Below are 12450 nucleotides of genomic sequence, written 5' to 3' on the forward strand. Positions count from 1 at the left end.
AAGGCAGCATAAAAGTAATCCATACGACTCCATTTGTTAAATGAATGTCTTCTAAAGTGATACGATCGGTTTGGGTGAGAAACAGATCAATACTCAAGTCCTTTTCCTTATAACTGTTTACTTCCGGTTGCTCTCCAATGGCTGAGACCTGACACGTTACAATCCGGAAGTGCAGATCGGTTTGTTTACAACAGAGCGCTGTCCACAAGCTTCACTGGCTTTGTTTTCATTTAAACACGCTAACGTGCTTGTGTCACGCAAGAGGCAGTGTGAAGTAGTTCCCCTCATGGCTACGCATTGGAGTGACCGGAAGTAAACAATTATAGTGAAAAGCACTTAAATGTTGATGTACTGTTTTTCACCCAAAGCGATCGGATCACTTTAGAAGACATTAATTTAACCACTGGTGTCATATGGATTACTTTTGCTCCAACTGTTTGTTGCTTTTTGAGCTTTAAAGTGCTGATCACCATCCACTTGCATTGTATGGACCCACAGAGCGGCGATATTCTTCTAAAAATCTTAATTTGTGTTCTGCATAAGAAAGAAAGTCATACACATCTGGGATGGCATGAGGGTGAGTAAATGATTAAAGAATAATTTTTTGGGGGGTGAACTATCCCTTTAATAGTGTAATTCCTGTTGAATAACTACATTACCCTTCACTGTAAAATCTAATTAGTTGACCTTCGATTTTTCAAGTCAATCGGTAAGTACTTACTTGGCTCAAGAAAACTAAACTGAATTTTTTAAGTAACGTTGACAAGTTACAAGTAAACTTAACTCATCTGTGATTAAAGTATCGCTGTTTTGACTTAATTATTTAAATTGGGTTATAACATGTCTTATACAGAGTTAAGGAAATTATGACTGGAATCTCAGTTAGCCATATGGCACACTGGATTCTACTCAATACTTCTTAGTGCGCATAAATATGCACTTTTGTCAAGTACAATTGAGTAAAGAAGAATGGCTTAAACTTAACAAGCTCCAAGTTCACCAGAGGTAACACTAATCACCCTCATGGTGACTTCACAAAAATCTCAATTATCAACCAACTACAATAATACAACAACAATAGTCTAAAAGAAATATAACTATATACATTTTAAAATAAAAAAAAAAAAGAAATCATTATTTTTCTCCATAAGTTCCCTTGTTTTGAACAAATATACATAAATTATTCAAGAGCAGGGGCTTATGGGTATTCCACACAGCCGCAATTTTGTACTTGATAATTTTGAGCTTGTAGTACTCGAAGCCAAATTTTAAAGAACGTAAATATTTGAGTTACGATTCCAAAATGGGACATTTCAAGTACTGTTTATAGGACCACTTAAATGTTTTCATTAATGACAACTTTAGGATTTAGAGAGTAATGGTAACTTAATTAAAACTGGTAAGAATAGTAAAAACCTAAGCTTAAGTTGAGTAAACTATTTTTTTACAATTTGAGATTACTGTTACTATTTACAGTGTGATCCAGCAAAGGAAAGTGGCACCAATTAGAGAACCGCGGCCAACAAAGCCCACGAAATGAGCCCAGAAGCGACCTCCCATGACGCACTTTGAATGACGCAAACGAGACGGTCTCCTTGCACTCTCAAACTACTGCAATATCTGTGTTTATTAGAATATTTCGCAATAAACTATATTGTTTCTATACTTATAATCTAAAACCTAAAATCAATAGTTTTATATTTTCCCATCATTCAATCGCAATGCTTCATGGGATTGTAGTTCATGCCCTCGTGAAACACGGCAAGTACACAATCTTGCACCTTTGTCTTTTTGCCCATAAAACTAAGTCTGTCAAGTGATGCACCTCGGAGCTGGTTGGTTTGGTTCACGCTATAACTGTTTAATGGACAACTTTTTGAAAAGTCCATGGAAGAAATGAATGGGAAAAATACTTCCGGAACCCAGATGGCTGAAAAAGTGGGCGGGCACTGTTGCTCTCTATTTAAAGAATACCATGATACTACCATGTTACATGTAAGAAAAAACATGGCTTTACCATGATACGTGTGCATAAAAATATTTTAATATCACAATCCTTTATTGTAAACAGAAACTTTTAATTTGGTTGAATTTCAGTTTTTAACGACAGCGATGGCTAAAATGCCAAGTGACAATAGTTGTACTAACTAGCCTATATTGTATTTTTGATAGAAATTATGATTACCATGGTACAATTATCATAAAGGTACCTTTTTTGTCTAATGCTATAAGCTAATGCTATATATTTAAAACCTCCCTTTGTCGGGGGCCTGGGTAGCTCAGCAAGTATTGACGCTGACTACCACACCTGGAATCGAAAGTTCGAATCCAGGGCGTGCTGAGTGACTCCAGTCAGGCTTCCTTAGCAACCAATTGGCCTGGTTGCTAGAGTCACATGGGGTAACCTCCTCGTGGTCGCTATAATGTGGTTCTCGCTCTCGGTGGGGCAAGTGATGAGTTGTGCGTGGATGCTGCGGAGAATAGCATGAGCCTCCACACGCGCTACGTCTCCGCGGTAATGCGCTCAACAAGCCACGTGATAAGATGCGCAGATTGACGGTCTCAGACGCGGAGGCAACTGAGATTCATCCTCCGCCACCCGGATTGAGGCGAGTCACTATGCCACCACGAGGACTTAGAGCGCATTGGGAATTGGGCATTCCAAATTGGGGAGAAAAGCGGAGAGAGAGAAAAAAAAAACCTTTGTCAAAGATACCCTTACAATACCACAGTTACTAAAACTGTGGTACCTTTTTACCGTTACAAAAATTACTATTTTTATGATTTATGCAATTAAATTTTTTATAACAAAATTCCATGAAATTAAATGGAGTAATTTTTAACTAAATTAAATTAATAAAACTTAAAATATTTCATTTTGATTTTGTAAAAGATTACTAAATGTTAAAATGATTAAAATGTAAATTTTATCCTGAAGTGTAAATGTGTAAATTGAGTGCATGTTTTGTTTTTTTACTATAGTAATATTGTAGTAATCATGACGGTAGTTTCCATGGTCTTAAGGCAGAAACCAGGGTTGTGATCCAGTGAAAGGAATATTCCGGGTTCAATATAAGTTGAACTCAATTGACAGCATTTGTGGCAAAATGTTGATTACCACAATAATAATTATTATATTATTAATTCTGTGTTTTTACGGTCATTTTAGGATTTAAGGGGTTACAACGGTTCGTCATCATGGCAACGAATTTGTAAAATTGGATGTAATTTTACACAGAAAAGGTTAGTATGTGATTTTATCACAGTAAAATCATGTTTAAACGCATAATGTTTTCGTCTTGTGGCTATACTTTTGAAACAGTGACGATTTCAACGTTTACTGATTGGCCCCCATTCACTTCCATTGTAAGTGCCTCACTGAAACCCAGATATTTGCTTTTTTAAAGCAAAAATAATGTTTTGTTGTAATCAGCATTATGTCACAAATGCTGTTGATTAGGCTTCATTTGTATTGAACCTGTAACGTTCCTTTAAACATGGTTTTACTACAGTAATACTGTATTATCCATCTAGTAACCATGGTGAATTTCCAAAATGACAAAACAGATTCCGAAATGATGAAAACACAAATTGCCTATGATTTTACAATAGTAACAGTAAATGTACTTAGTAATGTATATTGGAAATACTGTGTTAACCCTGGTAAATATCTGTAAGGGTTGATGGAAGAGCTTTGATCAGGACAGACCTGTTCAGCTGGGAAATATTCAAATGATCATAACAACTGAAACCAAAACTAGCAACAAACCCAAACATGAGCTGAACAGTCTTAACACTATCCAACAGGATCTGGTCACCTGATCAATAAACCATCAAATACACCTTCAGACCAGTGCTGGGTAAGTTACTCTGAAAAAGTAACTAATTAATTACATCTACAGTGTAATTAGATTACTGTACTAATTACTCTCTCAAAAGTACTTATTACTAATTACTTTCTAAAACCCTTATCAACCTCGACCAGATGAAAAATACAAGGATAGACATGAAACCATTCTTTTAATTCTTTCAAATAAATCATATAAAATCTAATAAATTATTCATGAACTGGCCAAAGAATTTAAAGGGGCAGCGTTAAATTAGAACACATATTTTATCATTAGATGTTAAATTTTGATTTTAAATTCACTATTGTTTTATATAGAATTGTTCTATAGTCTATACAGGATTTAACACAATTACATCAGAAGTAACTGTAATTAAATTACTAAAAAATTAAGAGTAATCCCTTACTTTACTTTTTTTTTTCCAATGAAAAAGTCATTTAATTACATTAATTAATCACTTTGTAATTCGTAACACCAAACACTGCTTCAGACTGATGGTATTGATTACCAATGGCTCTCAAGGTCAAATCTGAGTTGATTTAATGCGATTTGAACAGTCAAAGTGATTGATCAACCTGTCAACATGTTTGAGTGACAATATGAGGAACAGCACAGACAGACATACACTCATATACAGACAGTAAACTGTATCATAGCTACATTTCTGAATCGGCTAATCATCACTTACCCGAATCTGTCGGCGGGTCCGATGTGAAACGTGAAACCGAACAGTCCTGAAGTAGTTATTAGAGGATCACGGAGCGACTCGGTTCAGATCAGGAATGAACTTCCGCCATCTTCATGGCAAAACGTCAGCTGACGTCACCCAAAGACACTGTTCTGGAATCAGCCCATTCACTCCATAAATGTGCTCTTCCACTAGCGGCGCTTGTTGGCTCAGAACCACTGATTTTATATATATATATATATATATATATATATATATATATATATATATATATATATATATATATATATATATATATATATATATATATATATAAAATAAAAAACACACTACAAATGAATTATTTTCCATATTCTAAATGCTAAGGGGATTTTTTTTTTTTTTTTTTTTTTTTTTTTATCACAGTCTGGGATATGTCATTGATTAGCAACAACGTTGATTTTGATGCATTATTATTTTTTGTGCAGTGTTAGATTTAAAAAAATAAAATAAAACACACACACACACATACACACACACACACACTCACACACACTCAGGACTTTAGAGGACAAAAAATGTCCACGTCAAAAAACTGCCATAAAAATATTAGATATTAATATTATATTCCACTTTCACTGACTTAGATTTTTTAACCAACATCAGTCCTGATCATAACTCCAAAACATTAATTCATTTTCAGGATTTTAACCCGTTAAATGCCAGTTTGTTTACATAATGACAATGTTGTTTTTTTACACACACACACACACACATTTCTCGATACACACATACAAAACACACTCTGACATCCATACCAACACACCCACACAATTTTAGCTGCATCATTTATTCAATTGGCCTGCAGTGCTCTATAATACAGCAAACAGAAAATAGGAAAAAAGCATGTATTTGCTCCATAGGCTAAATGTGAGAAAAATGGCGCCATCTGGTGGAAAATTTAAAAACTTTACATTTTGAAGCCAGGGCTCCAGAATGAAAGCATAATATCATAGAATTCAATATTTTATGCTTTAATGGCACTGGGATTAAATATTGCCGTTTTAATGGGTTTCTATTGTAACTATTTTGTGTACACAGTGTATTATGTATTATAGATGTATTATAGGAACTAAGGTTGAAATATCAAAATTCCCCAAAGAGGGAGCCTGGGTAGCTCAGCGAGTATTGACGCTGACTAACACCCCTGGAGTCGTGAGATCAAATCCCAGGGCATGCTGAGTGACTCCAGCAAGGTCTTCTAAGCAACCAAATTGGCCTGGTTGGAGGGTAGAGTCACATGGGGTAACCTCCTCATGGTTGCTATAATGTGGTTCGCTCTCAGTGGGGCGCGTGGTGAGCTGTGCATGGATGCCGCGGTGGATGGTGTGAACGGATGACGGTCTCAGACGCGGAGGCAACTTGAGGCGAGTCACTACGCCACCACGAGGACTTAGAGTGCATTGGGAATTGGGCATTCCAAATTGGGGAGAATAAAGGAGAAAATAAAAACTTCCCCAAAGAAATACACACCTTTGGCAAAATGTATGCCGTTGGAATTAACATAGCCAAAAAGACAAAAAGTCCTGAAGGTCACACAAGGGCTAAATTGGTAACTTTTTAAAGATTGGTTTCTGTTAAATAATTCGAAATCGCCAGTGGCAATCTAGCTGAAAACATGTTTTAAAAGTATCATGGATTAATCACAAACGACTGGGACTTGTCCATCCTCTTCAACGCTGAGAAAAGTAACAAGTTGCACGTAACAACGCTGCCTATATGGCGGTTCAGCAGCGGTCTGGCTGAACATTTACACCTGCCAGGAAATTTAACTGCCATTTACAGTTCTTCTCAGTCGTTTAGTTCGTCTTAACATTCTCTAAACTGTAAGTGCAATAGTCACAACTGTTTTATGGGTCATCACAACTCTATTGCATGTCTGCAAAATGTAGTAACTCACCCATGGGCGTAGAATACGGGGGACGTGTCCACCTCACTTTCAATAAAACCAAAGTTCGTATCCCCCCCCCCCCCTTCACGGGGCATATGTGTCTTTCATACAGCAAATGTCTAAATGTGTAAATGCAAAAGTTAAAATTCACTGGTCCATCAAGTAATTCATTAGATAAAAATTTTTTAATAGATTGACAGCCCTAAAAATATATATCTTATATATTTATTTTCATCTTGCACTAAACATTCCGTCCCCCTCACTTTAGAAATGATTTCTACGCCCCTGCACCCAAAACATTTAATTCATGCTTCAAAACCTAGTTGTTGTGTCAGTAAATTGGCCAATGCCACCAAAATGAAAAGTTTTTTTTGTCATGGTGTGATCCGTACTGGTCAAAATGTTTAGATGTTTTTTCACCATGTCAGTCAACCCTGGAAATAATTGTTATATACAAATTTTTTGTTGACACTGACTGCTTACTGTACTATACAAGAATGCCAGTTTTTTCTAGCTGAATGCTATTGTGTATCACACTGAGCTTTTTAGATACCGATTTCAACAGTAGGTAAAAGTTTACTGGGGAAAGTCAATACTGTACAATTCTCTAGTACACAGAAAAAGGATATGTGCATTTGTATGTATACAGTACATTTATTTTGTAGCAATGTGTTACATGTAAACAGAATATTCACATTTGCATTTCCATTTCCACACATTTCTTACATGTAAAGTCACATATAGTGAACAGAAAATTGCTACAAAATGGCAACAACAACAACAAAAAACAGCAACAGTGAAAAAACCTGCGGTAGTTCTGTAAAAAACAATAAATTGTACCTCCTCACAGTAAGTAACACTACAAGTTCCCATCTTCTTGGTGGACATCCTGTCGCTCTTGTTGGTCTGGCCAGAGATTTAGCAGACATCACAAACATTTCATGTCATCAGGGGCGTAGATTCCAGGGGGTATGGGGGAAGTAACCCCTCCAATAATCAAAACAAGTAAGTACAACCCTCTCCCAATATTTATACCATGATTAATGGAAACAAGTAAATGCTTCGCACAAAACAGTGTTTTTTTAGATCCATTGTACCTGATCAAAACCACACAGATCACTGTTACCCACTTATTTTATTTTTATAGCTCTCCCACTCCGAAACAACCCAACTGAACAGCCCGAAAAAGAAACCTCACAGTATGTGACAGACTAAAAGTTATTAAAACGATGCTAAATCTATGTTGAAACATTTAACACACATCTCGTACTAAACATTAGATCGTGGTATTAATCAATTCTCACCCCTCATGATCAACCTTATAATTAAAGTACGATTTTTATTGGAATTTGTGGTGGTTTGCCGAAATGGAAAACGGAATGTGAGCCCATACACCGTCGCCATATAGTGGTCACAAATTTGTAAAAAAGTGATAACATTGTTACTTTTTTGTGTTTTTCTATTGCTCCCTACCTTTACATTTATCCCAGCTCCCTTACATCTGCCCAAAAACATTCATTATGGGCTTAATTTTATTTCTCTGCATAAAAAGCATAACAAACATCATATATATACAAATGTCTTTTCACTAAATATATTTGTCATATTTTAATAGGCTATATCCTAAAAAATTTAAATTAAACAAACTGACTACTTGCCTAAAATCAATGAATAGCCTAAATCTAAAACTACAGCCATTAATTATGACATTAGCTGCTTTGATGTATTTTTTTTTTCCAGCCTACAGACAAAATCATAATTAATATGAATAGTATGTACATACTATAGGACATTTTGTTTACTAGTAGACCTCAGGAAACAGCTCTCTATTATATCTATTATACTTTTAAGAAGCATCTTATAGATGTTTTGCAAATGAGCAAACAACCTAAAAAATACATCTTCCAGATGCAGACGCACACATCAAGTACACGTCTAGGTGATGCATGTGTGCTATCTGGGCACGCTGGAATAAGTGTGTAAATGGGTCTGTAATGCAAGCGTTACAATGTATCGTTTTCAAATGATGTATGAGAGTAAAAGCGTTTCAATATCATAACATAGCAGTGTGAGTAAAAGTGTGAAAATAAGTGTTTATAAAGCCACGTGATGCATGCAATAGGCGACAAAAACAAGACAGGACACCTGTGCGAGAGTTCGGCCACACACAAACCCGAAACCTCAGACCGAAGTGACCGAACCTCAGCACAACAACAGCTCGCGACCCGGACACACAGGGCAAAGCAAGCGCAATGCGCGTCTGCGGTCACGAGAGACAGGCATAGATTATTGACGTGAGTGCATGCCGCCAAGATGACAAGCGAAATGTACTTATGCCAATACAAGACAAGACATGGAACATAAGTGTCTGGATCCCAACACCAAAACCGAAACTGAACCAGACAGAAGGGTCAGGATCCACACACCATGCTCCGGACATGAAATAAGACCGACCGAAGAGCAAACGGCAGGGAAATCAACCGATTGGTGTGCACTCACACCAAGACAGACAACGAAACACAAGACAGAGATGGGACGATGATGTCACGGTCCTGTCAGACAGAAACCTAGACTGGAACATCAAACAATAGACAAGACAAACAGAACGATTACTAACACAAAACACAAAACACAGCAGAGAGGGAGGGTAGGGAGGGAAACCAGGGAGGGAATTTAAGAAAAGGGGTGGGGTCCGGTGGCCTGGGAGGAGGCCTCATGGCAGAGGCAGGGTCTGGAGGCCTGAGAGGTGGTCTCAGGGCCAAGGGAACAAAGTAATGGGACAGAGGACTGGGTGGCGGTCGCTGGACAGGGGTCAGGAGAGAATAGCTCAGGGGTCGGAGCCGTGGAAGGCTCAAGCGGTGGAGCCGTAGAAGGCTCGGAGGGTTCGGGGGACAAGACGGCCTGAAACACATGCGCTGGCTCTGGGACGGACGAGACTTCAAACACTAGCTCTGGGATGGCAGAGGCTTCAGGGACTGGCTCTTTGACCGTGGCAGGCGTGGGCGCTGGATCGTTGACTGTGGCAGGTGTGGGCATTGGCTGGTTGACCGTGACAGGCGTGAGCGCTGGCCGTGGCAGGGGGATGGCCTCCATGGCCGTGGATGCTGTCAGTGACAGGGGAACGGCCTCCATGGCTGTGGATAATGGCAGCGACTGGGGAACGGCCCTCATGGTTGTGAGAACTGGCAGCTGCAACTGGGGAACGGCCTCCATGGCTGTGAACACAGGCAGTGTCAGCACCCACCCACTTTGTGGCCATGGGTGCTGACAGCGGCAGAAGAACGGCCTCCGTGGCCATGCAGGCTGATAGCAGCAGGTGAACGCCCTCCGTGGCCGTTGACAGTGGCAGGGGAATGCCCTCCTCCTCCTCTTCCAAGCGGAGGGAAGTACTACTGCTGTAACAGCCTCCGCCTCCTCGCAGTCAGCTGCAGTGGGCTCGGCCAAGGCATCCACTTCTGTGTGGAGGGTGCCCTCATCCTTGGGTTGGGATGAGGAATGGAAGTCCTCCGAGGCACAGACTGAAATAAACTCCTCCCATTTCATAGCCTGCCTGACTGTCTCAAGAAAACCTCCATCCTCATTCTGATCTGGGACCCAAGATATAAAAGATACATTCAGACCTGCTCAAAAGTGATCGATTAGGCATGTCTGATCATATAACAGACCCGAGGACAATGATAAAAACTCAAGGGCATACCCCCAAACGGACTTGTCCTCCTGCCGTACCATGCGCAGTCTCTTTACACGCTCTGCGCGCTGGCAGGCAGGAGAACCGGTTTGAAAAAAAAACTCTGCTGGGTCCATATTGGCCAGTTTATAATGTCAAGGTGTAGGGAATAAGAGAGGCTCAGGACCCAAATGCAGAGTTTAAAAAAGGGGATTTATTTATAAAACCAACTGAAACTCCCACAAGGGGGAAAAACAAACATAAACTACATAAACTACCCCGTAGGGGAAAAATTTATCCAGGCTGGGGCAGAGGGTAATGGGGAAAAAGGACCAACCGGACCAACAGAATGAGGAAAGGTAATTCACACCGACTGGAACAAAAAAAAAGACAGGACACCTGTGCAAGAGTTCAGCCACACACAAACCCGAAACCTCAGACTGAAGTGATCGAACCTTAGCACAACATGAAGACAGCTCGCCACCCGGGTGCGCAGCACAAAGCGAGAGCAATGCTTATCCGCGGTCGCGAGAGACAGACATAGATTATTGACGCATGCCACCAAGATGACAAGCACATAGCACTCACGCCAATACAAGACATGGAACATGAGTGTCCGCATCCTGACACCAAAACCGAAACCGAACCAGACAAAAGGGTCAGGATCCAGACACCATGCTCCGGACATGAAACAAGACCGACCGAAGAGCGCACGGCTGGGAACCATCCAAAACCGTGCGCTCACACCAAGACAGACCGTGACAGTGGTTGCTTCAGAAAATGTGCTTTTCATGTTGCATTTGCTTTTTCCACACTAACAGTTAGGTATAGGTGTTGGTTTAGGTTAAAGATGTCTGTTTTGTTCACCTCTCATTTGCTTTTAGAACACAATTGGTCAGGTTTAGGTTAAAGTTTTGGGTTAGTTTTACTCATTAAAACCTCTATCTAATATTCACCTTAAAAACTTATTAGGACACCATCTCACTCACTTTTGGCAGCCCCTGCTGGAAATTTCAATGGGAAACTGCAGTGAAACATGTAATGAGCACGTAAGTTCGTATTGCAAAAATGTTGCCGCTGTCACGTATCATGAGATCAGTCTGTGAAAAGGTCAAATCCTTCTCCTTTTTACATGAAAAAGGTCAAATCCTTGATTTTTTTTTTTTTAAGCTGTTGATGCTCATTGACCCCACCCATGGGCCTGACTTTACTTTGCTTAAATGAGATCATATTTACTATATAGTGTGCATATTCACTTCTCTCTTCTTGTAAAGTTTTCCCTGGCGTTCACTAGAGGTCCTGATTTATGTTTATTGCTTTTCTCTTGTCTTGTGTTTTATTATGGGTTTTGCAGTTCTTTTCGTTGTCTTTGTTCACTGTTCCCTGTGGTTATTAGTTCTAAATGTTCCTCGTTTTTTCATTTGCCCCTTGTGTATTTACTCCTTGGCTTTCCTGTGTTCTTTTGTCAGTTGTTTTCCTTTCCAGGCTGTAGTGTTTGTATTCTCGTTTATTTTGATTCCTTGTTCCCAGTGATTCTTGTTTATGGTTGTGTGAGTTTCTTTATTAAAAAGCTACACTTAGATCTGCATTTCTCGTGTCTTCACTCTCACAACATTACACTTCCTCCATGCAATACGTCAATGTCAAAGCGATTACAAATGATGTCTTATGACAGTTCCATCAGCACAACAGAAGAGTGATCTCTTTCCTGATCTGAGCAGAACCTCATGTGTTCAACCAGAAACACAACTGTGACAATTCCCAACAGAACCAATCAAACCGCAACCTCAACATCACCACAATACTGTTGACAATCTGAAAGATAAGAGAGAGACAGATATTAAATGGATTTGTTTTGATGTTGCACAGAGGTTATTGTGGCAGGAAGTGTAGTTACGTACCATCATAATGTGGGCAGAAGTGTTTCATGTCAAGATAGATGGTCTTATTGTTGACTGGATTTGCAGCTGTGCAGCTGTAGTTCTGTGTATCATTATAATGGAGGTGTAACGGTAGACTGAGGTTGATGCTGAGATCTGAACTTCTGGTCTGATTCAACATTTCACCTTCTTTATACCAAGAGATGAACACATCTCGATCATTTTACAGAGTAGAGCATAGAGCAGAATTCAACCATCTCCTGTGATGTACATGTAGATTACGCATAAATCTACAAGTTTACTTCTGACCTGAAGATTGCAAAATCAAGACAGTCTTTATTCTTTTGGTCTGTATATCTTTACTGACTCCATTCAAACACAAGTTCTTGTCCAGAGCAGTGACTCTGCAAATGTAATTACAAAAATAAGGACTGTTT

General features: G+C 39.3%; 1 protein-coding gene across 1 annotated transcript in view; it reads right to left on the reverse strand.

Annotated features, from left to right (window-relative positions):
• Window positions 1-4670, reverse strand: part of LOC127418754 (E3 ubiquitin-protein ligase Itchy-like) — a 43413-nt gene extending 38743 nt beyond the window's left edge. The window contains exon 1 of the mRNA XM_051659532.1: window positions 4537-4670. The gene's annotated coding sequence lies outside the window, so the exon portion shown is untranslated. The remainder of the gene's footprint in view (window positions 1-4536) is intronic.
• Between the last annotated feature and the right edge of the window lie 7780 nt (window positions 4671-12450).

Source organism: Myxocyprinus asiaticus, chromosome 28, assembly GCF_019703515.2.
Source record: "Myxocyprinus asiaticus isolate MX2 ecotype Aquarium Trade chromosome 28, UBuf_Myxa_2, whole genome shotgun sequence".
Classification (NCBI taxonomy): domain Eukaryota; kingdom Metazoa; phylum Chordata; class Actinopteri; order Cypriniformes; family Catostomidae; genus Myxocyprinus; species Myxocyprinus asiaticus.